Below are 13,020 nucleotides of genomic sequence, written 5' to 3'. Positions count from 1 at the left end.
GCCCGGCATGGATATGTTTATAAAAAAAATTTTTAGGCCAGCCCGGCCCGGGTATATTTAAAAAATTTAAAATACGGCCGGGCCGGGCTTAGGGCCGGGCCTGCAGGTCTCTGATATATATATTTATAATGCAAATTTACCAATAAAGAAATATGAACAGTAAAAACAATATATTGGTGTTTAACTTATTATTGCAATTACAACTATATAAAAATATGTAAAAATTTGTAAAATGACTAAATTAAAATATATATTAAAAGTATCGAAAGCTCTAAAAAAAGATTAATTTTATAATGAAAATGTACCTAAAAAGCAGGTATAATTGTGTTTAAAAATTTCTAATTGAAGTTTTTGTTTAAGAAATAAAGATTCGCGGTTTACGTTTGTTATGCTGAAAATTTTTCGAGATAAAGTTTTTTAAAAAAAATATGTAGACTGTGAAAAGTTACCGTTAGTTGAAATGACTATTGGCTGAAATATAAAGTTATTTAATTTTGAGTATTTATTAATTTTTTTATTTTCCCCACAAGTAAGAGGGTATGTGTTAATTGATGAAGGAAAAGATGATACGCAGGTTGCATCCCAAATAAGGGATTTCCCATTGGACCCTGGTTAAGCCGTCGGGTCTAAGGCCGTCTTGTAATGGATGGTAGGTTCAAGGATGTTGGGTATTTTAGCCTTATTAAAAGCATTATGTATGATTTTATTAATTGCTTTATGCCGGAGATGGCGTCCTTGACTCCAGATGCAGTTTAGACCATGTCTGGCGTTAGGTTGAACGAACGGGTAGGCTGCATTAGTGGCAAGAGTGTGAATGTGTCAGCATCCTAGTCTAAAGCCTATAGTAACTCTTAGTTAGTCATTGGTTAAAAGATTATCTAAATTTTGGCTTGGAAGTGCTTCGAGCCATTTATGCCCGCCGTAAGAGATCTATTTAAGTTTAAAGAAAACTTAGACGAACTTAGATGATTGGCTTTGAGTTTAGGAAAAATTTAAGTGTTTGTTACGGAATACCTTGGTAATTTTAAGTAATAAATCCACAATAATTATTGGTTAAAATTTCTATTCTAACGTGCTAGGGTGGAGACAATATCAATAAATTGATAATTTTAAATATTTAGCATTTATTTGATCCTAAATTCTTTAAATATGTATAAATGAAAGTAATAATTTAACATTTTCATTTAGCCGCTGTAAAGTCTATGAGTAAACGAGAAGTTAAAGACTCCGTACATTCGCCAGAATTCGAAGCATTATTAAAGAAGCTGAAAAGCGTAAATGCATCGAATGCGGCGGCTATTCAGAAAAAAATAGCCATGCTCAGCCCAGAACAGAAAGCTGATCTGAAAGCCAAGGTCTCAAAGCTCAATAACGCAGATTTGGAGGCCTTGAATAAACTAAAAGAAAAAAGCGGTATAACCTTATCACCAAAATTCCAGAAAGGTTTAATAACGTATTTTTTATTATATATAAATTTAAAATTCTGAGGCAAGATCAAATGTTTTTCTGATTTTCTGGAGATTTTAAGTGTCAGAGCTTAATGTTTTGAAACTTAAGAATTTTTATATGAATATTCTTTTATTGTAATTATGATGTTCTTCCAAATTATAAAAATAATACCTCCAATATTTTAATAAACAAAAATATTTGGTATATAGAATTTTAGTCATTCCAGAAATAAAATAACCGGTAATGAAGATAAATGATTAACAATTTGTGTAGCCATTTAAAAAAAATATATATATAATTTTAAATGCATTCAATGATTATATAAAACAAATTTAGAATTATCTAAGTTGAAAGCAGCAAAATCCGGGAAAATGTCATCATCAGATAAAAGTATGTTGGTATTACACATCAAATTCATAATTTAAAAGTATTTTTACTAAGAAATCTATTTTTTATTTTAATAATTGAAGAAGTATTGTGTTGCTATATCTCATTGAAACTATATGATAATAAAGATTTATAGTTGATATGATAATAATCAAATGTTACACAATTAGTTGATTATAGCTTGCATAGCTAGCTACGCTATTCTAACGCTAGTTGAGTATAGTTAGGTTTTAAAAAAATCAGATTAAAAAAAATAAAAATCAATTAGTCAAAAATCAAAATTTAAGAACATACCTTTAAAATTTCGCAAATGGTAAGCATCCTACGCGGAGTAAAGTTTTGAGTACAAGATATATTTAAAAGAGTCTATTAATGATCTATTTCTTATTTAAGTATAGATGGCCTATTTATTAATTAAGCAGAGGCTCGGATACCCATTATTAATTAGATTTTTATATTTTATAAAACTAGTTTTGAATCATTTATTATCTTGATCAAAAAAAAACAGGTATGATGATGGATATAAAATCCCCCGAATTACTAGCCCTGATTGAAAAAATTAAGACATTTAATTCTTCGGATGTGGCTAATTTAAAGAAAAAGGTCGCAGCGTTAACGCCTGAGCAGAAAGCAATGCTAAAAGCAAAGGCAGCGAAATTAACTCCGGAAGACATGGCAATGGTGAGAGAAAAACTCATTGGCATCCTAGATGAGTCTGGGGTTACTATATCACCAATGGCTAGAGATGGTAGAAAATATATTCATTAAATTTATTATCCATAAATTGTGCTGCTTTCATTGCTAAAAAATGTAATAATTATCAATTTCTAAAAAAAAATTTGTGGAAAAAAAACATGATAAAAACCTTATAAAGAATTGCGGAAACTTGCAAAAATTGACAAGATGGATGGAGCTAAGGAAGAAGATACAGAAATGAAAACCAGTATGGGTAAAACTTTAAATTTGAATTAAATTAAAATGTAAGATTCTTTAACACAATATTGCAAATATATAAATGGTGAATTCCATATCAAATCAACAAAAAAAGTGGATTTTCAACCCGACCCACTTCAATTTTTCTTAAATTTTGTATACTGGTAGTATATACTATAACTAAGAAAAAAAACAAAATTTTACCTTCCAACACTGTTTACCCGCTAAGATATGGCCGTTTAAAGCGCGGAAAATAGTATATTTTTGACAAAATGCACCTCATTTATTTTCATATATCTCGAGAAATAATTAAGTTAAAAAAATAATTTAAATTTTATTTTGTAGCTTAATAAAAGTTCTTTAAAATGACATTAAATATGATGGACCTTTTATTAATATCGAAAACCGGATGTGTATAACCGGAAATGGCCATAGAAGAAAGAGGTATTTTTTTTTCCAAAATTTTTTTTTTGTAGATAGATATCACACTGTTTTATATTTGTACAAATTCTAGACTGGGATGAACATGGGTTTAGGAGTTATCACTCTTTGTATGGCTAAAATTGAACAAATTTAACATTAAAATCATCATAATTTAATTTTATGAATAGTTATGAAATAATGTTAATTTAAAAATTATGTCTAAATGATAGGCCCTTATTTTTTTTTTATCTTTATAAAAAAAATTTGTGAGGTGGCTGAGATAATGAGCTGTTTAAAACTTTAGTTAAATTTTATCTCGAAATTAAAATTACTTGACAAAATAATTTTAAATATTTTATTTAGCATAAAATTACCAAAATTGAAATTCAACAATAAATTTTTCCCCAATATATTCAAATTTAAAAGAAAGGCTTAATATATTATATATGAACATCACATATTCACAACAATATATTTATTTAACTATGCAAGAAATAATATCTACGGGGTAAATTATATATTTGTGAGCAATAATGAATGTATGAACATAGAAAGTCATCTTGAAAGCAGATTTTTGAGAGCAAAGAGAATTTCTGGAACACAAAGTTCCAAGCTTTTATTCCCCTAGACGAAACAAAAATCATAATTTATTAAATATCCTTGGATGATTATAATATATGATATATTCTAATTATAAATTTTTGATTGTATTATATGTAATGCAATTTGAGAATTAAGTTATATTATGTTTAGAATTATTTTGTCAAGTAACTTCAAGACAAAATTTAACTAAAGTGTTAAACAAAGCTCATTATTCCAGCGACTTCTCAAAAATTTTGATAAAGATAAAAAAAAGTAAGGGCCTGTCATTTAGATATAATTTATTATCATTATTTCATAACTATTCATTTAATTAAAATATGATGATATTAATGTTAATTTTGTTCAATTTTAGCCATATAAAGATCCTAAACCCATGTTCATCCCAGTCTAGAATTTTGTTCAAATATAAAGCAGTGTGATATCTATCTACAAAAAAACACATCAGGTTTTCGATATTAATAAAATGTCCATTATATTTATTTTTATGTCATTTCAAAGAACTTTTATTAAGCTACAAAATAAAATTTAAATTATTTTTCTAACTTAATTATTTCTTGAGATATTTGAAAATAAATGAGGTGCATTTTGTCAAAAATGTACCATTTTTCCGCGCTTTCGGCACTATCTTAGCGGGTAAACAGTGTTGGAAGGTAAAATTTCATTTTTTTCTTAGTTATAGTATATACTACCAGTATACAAAATTTAAGAAAAATTAAAGGGGATCGGGTTGAAACCTTGGTTGATTTGATATGGTATTAATTCACCAAATATTTTTTTTTTTTAAAAAAAGAGTAAAACCAAATTTTTATAGTGTTATTGAAAAAGTTATTTTTAAGAAGTAACTATTTAAAAAATAATAATTTTGGCAAATAAGTAACGATATACATTGTAAATTATATTTTCAATGGGACTTTACTTTAACGATAATTGTCAAAATCAACACAATTATTCACTCCTACGACAAACACGCTAAATTATTACCACGATAATTTTAACATAGAAATGTATAAATTACACAAATTTAATTTATATTATAAGTCAAATTATAAAATAATTAAGAATAATAAATTAGTTCCTTTTAAATGAGAACTAAACTTTTAATTAAAATTAATTAGTTGGGTAGAATAAAACAATCTTTTTTGACGGGTGCTGAAGATGGTAAGATTGCATTAAAAAGTTTCTTAATTGTTGCACATTTTAAATAATACTAACTTCCCATAAAAATCTTTATTATTTAAGTAAAGTATAAGGTCAGCCTAAAATAAAGCAATATTAACATTACCGCCTGTCACCACAAACCTTATTCGAAGAATTTAAAAAAAAAATTAATATGGCATATAGAAACAAACTAATTTTATGTTCTAAAAAGGTTTTTTTTTTCTTGGAGGAATGTTCTAGAAAATCTCGACTCTGTATCACATAGAACCAGTTGAAAGAGTTCTATCAATATAGGGCTCACAACTGTTCCATAGATTATTATTAATATTTTTATTAAATGCTTCTTTTGCGATCCCATGTAAAACGTTTGTAGCTTCTATTTTAAATATAAATAAATATACTTACTATTTTGCCATGCGCCATTATTATAAGCGATTTTATTTTTCAAACATTTTATATTTTATGCATCATATTTTACATTCATTATGGATATATGATCAAATATAGTGTGTTTTTTTAGAAATATATATATTTATAATGCAAATTTATTAATACTGATATATGAACAGTATTATAAATACTATATAAAACAATATGTTGGTGTTTAGCTTATTATTGCAATTAAGATGTTAATTCTATTGCTAAATAAGGTTGTTTTTATTCTTTCTAATATATTAAAACAACTATGTAAATATTTTAAAATTTGTAAAATGACTAAATAAAAATATATATTAAAAGTATCGAAAGCTCTAAAAAAAGCTTAATTTTATAATGAAAATGTACCTAAAAAGCAGGTATAATTGTGTTTAAAAATTTATAATTGAAGTTTTTGTTTAAGAAATAAAGATTCGCGGTTTTCGTTTGTTATGTTTAAAATTTTTCGAAAAGTTTTTTAAAAAAAATATGTAGACTGTGAAAAGTTGCTGTTAATTAAAATGACTATTGGCTAAAATATTAAGTTATTTTATTTTGAGTATTTATTAATTTTTTTATTTTCCCCAACAAGTAAGAGGGTTTGTGTTAATTGATGAAGGAATAGATGATACAAACGTTGCATCCCAAATAAGGGATTTCCCATTGGACCAGGGGTGCAGGTTAAGCCGAAGGATGTTGGGTATTTTAGCCTTATTAAAAGCTTTATGTATGATTTTATTAATTGCTTTATGCCGGAGATGGCGTCCTTGGCTGCAGGTGCAGTTTAGACAGTGTCTGGCGTTAGGTTGAACGGGTAGGTTGCATTGGTGGCAAGAGTGCGAATGTGTCAGCATCCTAGTCTAAAGCCTATAGTAACTCTCAGTTGGTCATTGGTTAAGAGATTATCTAAGTTTTGGCTTGGAAGTGCTTCGAGCCATTTATGCCCGCCGTAAGAGATCTATTTAAGTTTAAAGAAAACTTAGGTGAACTTAGATGTTTGGCTTTGAGTTTAGGAAAAATTTAAGTGTTTATTACGGAATACCTTGGTAATTTTAAGTAATAAATCCACAATAATTATTGGTTAAAATTTATATTCTAACGTGCTAGGGTGGAGACAATATCAATAGTAAAATGATAATTTTAAATATGAGCATTTATTTAATCCTAAATTCTATAAGTATAAATGAAAGTAATAATTTAACATTTTCATTTAGCCGCTGTAAAGTCTATGAGTAAAAGAGAAGTTAAAGACTCCGTACTTTCGCCAGAATTCGAAGCATTATTAATGAAGCTGAAAAGCGTAAATGCAACGAATGCGGCGGCTATTCAGAAAAAAATTGCCATGCTCACCCCAGAACAGAAAGCTGATCTGAAAGCCAAGGTCTCAAAGCTCAATAGCGCAGATTTGGAGGCCTTGAATCAACTAAAAGGAAAAAGCGGTATAACCTTATCACCAAAATTCCAGAAAGGTTTAATAACGTATTTTTTATTATATATAAATTTAAAATTCTGAGGCAAGATCAAATGTTTTTCTGATTTTCTGGAGATTTTAAGTGTCAGAGCTTAATGTTTTGAAACTTAAGAATTTTTATATGAATATTCTTTTATTGTAATTATGATGTTCTTCCAAATTATAAAAATAATACCTCCAATATTTTAATAAACAAAAATATTTGGTATATAGAATTTTAGTCATTCCAGAAATAAAATAACCGGTAATGAAGATAAATGATTAACAATTTGTGTAGCCATTTAAAAAAAATATATATAATTTTAAATGCATTCAATGATTATATAAAACAAATTTAGAATTATCTAAGTTGAAAGCAGCAAAATCCGGGAAAATGTCATCATCAGATAAAAGTATGTTGGTATTACACATCAAATTCATAATTTAAAATTCTTTTTACTAAGAAATATATTTTGAAACTATATGATAAGAAAGATTTATAGTTGATATGATAATAATCAAATGTTACACAATTAGTTGATTATAGTTTGCAAAGCTAGCTACGCTATTCTAACGCTATTTGAATATAGATAGGTTTTAAAAAAATCAGATTAAAAAAAATAAAATAAAAATAAATTAGTCAAAAATCAAAATTTATGAACATACTTTAAAATTTCGCAAATGGTAAGCATCCTACGCGGAGTAAAGTTTTGAGTACAAGATAAATTTAAAATAGTCTATTAATGATCTATTTCTTATTTAAGTATAGATGGCCAATTTATTAATTAAGCAAAGGCTCGGATACCCATTATTAATTAATTTTTTATATTTTATAAAAGTAGTTTTGAATCATTTATTATCTTGATCAAAAAAAACAGGTATGATGATGGATATAAAATCTCCCGAATTACTAGCTTTGATTGAAAAAATTAAGACATTTAATTCTTCAGATGTGGCTAATTTAAAGAAAAAGGTCGCAGCGTTAACGCCTGAGCAGAAAGCAATGCTAAAAGCAAAGGCAGCGAAATTAACTCCGGAAGACATGGCAATGGTGAGAGAAAAACTCATTGGCATCCTAGATGAGTCTGGGGTTACTATATCACCAATGGCTAGAGATGGTAGAAAATATATTCATTAAATTTATTATCCATAAATTGTGCTGCTTTCATTGCTAAAAAATGTAATAATTATCAATTTCTAAAAAAAAATTTGTGGAAAAAAAAACATGCTAAAAACTTTATAAAGAATTGCGGAAACTTGCAAAAATTGACAAGATGGATGGAGCTAAGGAAGAAGATACAGAAATGAAAACCAGTATGCGTAAAACTTTAAATTATTTGAATTAAATTAAATTGTAAGAATCTTTAACACAATATTGCAAATATATAAATATTTATTTTTTTAAAAAAGAGTAAAACCTAATTTTTAGTGTTGTCGAAAAAGTTATTTTTAAGAAGTAACTAATTAAAAAATATTAATTTTGGCAAATAAGTAACGATATACATTGTAAATTATATTTTCAATGGGACTTTACTTCAATGATAATTGTCATTATCAACACAATTATTCACTCCTACGACAAACACCATAAATTATTACCACGATAATTTTAACATAGAAATGTATAAATTAAACAAATTTAAATTTATATTATAAGTCAAATTATAAAATAATTAAGAATAATAACAAAATAATAAATTAGTCTTTTAAATGACAACTAAACTTTTAATTAAAATTAATTAGTTGGGTAGAATAAAACAATCTTTTTTGACGGGTGCTGAAGATGGTAAGATTGCATTAAAAAGTTTCTTAATTGTTGCACATTTTAAATAATACTAACTTCCCATAAAAATCTTTATTATTTAAGTAAAGTATAAGGTCAGCCTAAAATAAAGCAATATTAACATTACCGCCTGTCACCACAAACCTTATTCGAAGAATTTAAAAAAAAATTAATATGGCATATAGAAACAAACTAATTTTATATTCTAAAAAGGTTTTTTTTTCTTGGAGGAATGTTCTAGAAAATCTCGATTCTGTATCACATAGAACCAGTTGAAAAAGGTCGACCACTATAGGGCTCAATTCAACCGTTCCATTGATTATTATTAATATTTTTATTATATGCTTCTTTTGCGATCCCGTGTAAAACGTTTGCAGCTTCTATTTTAAATATAAATTAATATACTTAGTATTTTGCCATGCGCCATTATTATAAGCGATTTTATTCAAACATTTTATATTTTATACAACATATTTTACATTCATTATGGATATATGATCAAATATAGTGTGTTTTTTTAGAAATATATATATTAATGCAAATTTACCAATAAAGAAATTACAAATGATCACACTTTAAATGAAAAACTAAGATAAAAACTTACTTTGGAATCATTTTCTATAGAGGTCATTCAATATTCTTGTGGAGTTCTTGAAGGATTATTTGATTATATTCTTATTTTGATTCACCAAAGTAACAACTCATTCCATTGCAATGCAACTCTTATAACAGAATCTCAAAAATACAAACAAATGGTTCATGTGGTCCTTGTTGTCCTAATATTTGTCAAGCAAAATTTTGGTAGCTCCTACATATATTCCTAAATTAATGGATAATACATGCCTAAATAGCTATGTGAAGCAAGAATACAACAATTATAAGTTTGGCAACTATAATCCAAATGCATAATTTATGCCCCTCTTGCCATAAATATACTAAAATTACCAGTGACAGAAAGTTTCAAGTTCACGGCCCCGCATCCTCTAGATGCCCAGGTTCAGGGTTACCATGCATAACACCTACAGATCCTCCTCCATTTAGCCTATTAAATTTAGCAAGCCATCCCCCGCCTATTGTTGCTACCAACTTGCCCCCTAGTCAGCAAACTCCCAACTTACAATCATGGGCCAATGATTTTTTATCAGTACCCAATGTTTTCACCATATCCCGTATTCCGCGTGGTGCTCACAATTCTTTTGCAGAATCCTGTAACAAGTTAATCCTATTAACAGAAAACAATCCTGCAAACCTATCAAATTGGAAAAACTTACTAAGTTTTACTAATTTCACCCTTAAAATTCCCGATAATAAAAATATCCAATTATCTAAACACATTAAAACTTCAATATCTCTTTTCAACCCTGACTCTATTCCAACCCCTACACCTCAGACCCACCAATTTAATCCACTCCCTATTGCCCATAAGGCTAAAATAGTTTCAAACAAAATAAACAGCCTTAATATCAATTCAGCCCTTCAGGTCATGACCTCTGAAGATTCCTTAGCTCCAAACAATGAATCCACTCTAGAAGCCTTGCTTCTAAAACCCTTCATGTGATTCAGAATTTGCCTTCTTAAGCCAAAACGATCATATAGCCCCTGAAATTAACTCTGATGAGACGATCAAAGCTGTCAGATCTTTCAAAAGAGACTCTTCTGGAGACCTTGATGGCATTCGTGCTATTTTCATCCAAGACATTTTAAAACCTAACATATCATGCAAAGCTCTTTTGCAGAACCTTACCAGGTTATTAAATTTAATTCTTAATGGGCCCCTCCCACCACCTATCCTTCCTATTCTCTTTGGTGCCCGCCTTATAGCCCTCAAAAAAGGATGGAGGTATCCGCCCAATTGCTGTTGGGTCGTTCTTCAGAAGGACTATTTCTAAGATCATTGCCTCATGTATAAAGGAATATCTTTCTTCATTCCTGTCGCCACTTCAGCTAGGGTTTGGTGTACCTGGAGGATCTGAAATTTCGGCCCATCTTGCTCGCATTACCCTCTCAAATAATATTCCTGACAATGTCCTTTTAAAACTTGATTTCAAAAATGCTTTCAATACAATCAAATGTCAATATTTCGTTCCCTTGTTTTGTCACAAATATCCTCTATATTATACATACATTCTCAACAGTTACTCTAGCCCTACTTTTTTAAAGTACAATAACAACATAATAAAATCTCAGGAGGGAATCCAACAAGGAGACCCTTTAGGCCCAGCCCTTTTTTGCATCGGGATACACAAGATAATCCTGGATATTCAATCTATATCTAACCTCATTCTAAATTCCTGGTACCTCGATGACGGTATAGTCTCAGGCAACCTCTCCACAGTCATGTCCATTCCCTTCATCATCAAAAATCTCTCTTATATAACAGGACTATCTCTCAACCTCCCCAAATGTGAGATTTGCTTCTTAAACCCTACAACATCCATCCCTTCAGAAACCACATTCCTCGCCATCACCAGAGAAGAGATGACACATCTTGGATCAACGATAGGGGGTGAAAAAGCAATCGAAACTTTTTTAAACAAATCCCTCGACAATTTATTTAATTTAAACTCACTTTTTAATTACCTACCCGCTCATCAATCCTTTTTTTAATCAAAAACTATTTTAATATACCCAAAATCCTCTATGCCCTGAGATCCTCACCGATCTTCAAATGCAGCCATTTGCTAGTTTCCCACGAAACCCAAATTAAGGATCCCCTAGAAAACATATTAAACCTTAAATTCTCCAATTCATCTTGGCTCCAGGCCACCCTTCCATGCAAGTCTGGTGGTATTGGTATCCGATCCCCCTTACAACTTTCCCTCTCAGCCTTTATCTCATCTCGTCTTGCTGCTCAATCTATTATCGACAATGGATCTACTCCATCAGATACTGACCTCTCACAGGCCCTCACCTCTTGGGACAACAACTGCTCTCCCACCCTTAGCCGTCCCGCTTCCAGTACCCAAAAAGACTGGGAAGCTCCTCTGATCGCCCGTTCCGTTGAATATTTTATTTCGAACAGGATCTTTGAGGAAAATCCCAATAATTTGGTACTAAATGCAAACTCTGGCTACGATGGTTGGAAGCCATCCCCAGCGCCAATCTTGGCCTCCTCATGACTGGCGAACAGCTACGTATATCTATAGCCCTCCGCCTCGGCTGTAATGTCGTAGTTCCCTCCATCTGCATCGATTGTGGTCAGCCCATTAAATCGAAGGCTTACCATCCCTTGCACTGCAAGTTCTCCCGTGGACGACAACCTCGCATAAATCTATCAATAACATTTTACTAGCCGCCCTCAAAAAAGTTAATATCCCTACTACCCTCGAACCAGTGGGTCTTTCAAACGAATACGCCATACGCCCGAATGGTATTTCTCTCATACCCTGGTCTAATGGTCTTCTGCTAACATGGGATTACACTTGCGTTGATAATGCTGCTAAGTCTAACCTCTCATTTTCTGCTATCGAAAAGGCAAAAATCCTTAAAAAAAATAAATACGCTGGCCTCGCCAACACTATGTTCATTCCTATCGTTACCAATACCCTAGGCCTATTTGGAAACGAGGCCCTCAATTTCATTAAAATTATAGGAAAAAAAATGAGACAGATCTCAGGGGACCCCAATGAAGGATTTTACCTTCGCCAGCAGATTTCGCTGGAAATCTGCCGTCTAATTTTTTAAGTATTCACTCTTCTCTTGGATGATATATACCCCCCTTTTTTAAAATATATATATTTTTTTATAGTCCTTTTTAATGTCATCATGGATTATATATATTATATATTTATTTATTTTATATTTAATTTTTAATATATCCATTTTATTATATATTTTTTAATCCTCTGTAATATTAATGAAAATCGAAAAATAAAATAAAATGAAATATTTAAAAAAAAAAAATTATAATACTATATAAAACAATATATTGGTGTTTAGCTTATTATTGCAATTAAGATGTTAATTTTATTGCTATATAAGGTTGTTTTTTTTCTTTCTAACGCTGCATTCAAAGTGAAGACGGATCCGTTTTTTACATCCGTTCCGTCAAAAGTCAATCTCATTAAAAATGATGTATATTGATTTTCATTTTTAAAAAATTATAAGTAACCTTATAAGGCTCTATAAAATTTGCCGGATCAAAAAGTCAAAATATTTTGACTTTAAAATTTGCCGGATCCTTTTTTAAGACGGAAGGTATCGGAACGGACGCACTATGAACATATATATCATTTTTAATGAGATTGACTTTTGACGGAACGGATGTAAAAAACGGATCTGTCAACACTTTGAATGCAGCCTAATATATTAAAACAACTATATAAAAATATGTAAAAATTTGTAAAATGACTAAATAAAAATATATATTAAAAGTATCGAAAGCTCTAAAAAAAAATTAATTTTATAATGAAAATGTACC

This window comes from Gordionus sp. m RMFG-2023, chromosome 1, assembly GCF_954871325.1.
Source record: "Gordionus sp. m RMFG-2023 chromosome 1, tfGorSpeb1-WG-v2, whole genome shotgun sequence".
Lineage (NCBI taxonomy): Eukaryota > Metazoa > Nematomorpha > Gordioida > Chordodea > Parachordodidae > Gordionus > Gordionus sp. m RMFG-2023.
This window is presented reverse-complemented; position numbering follows the sequence as displayed.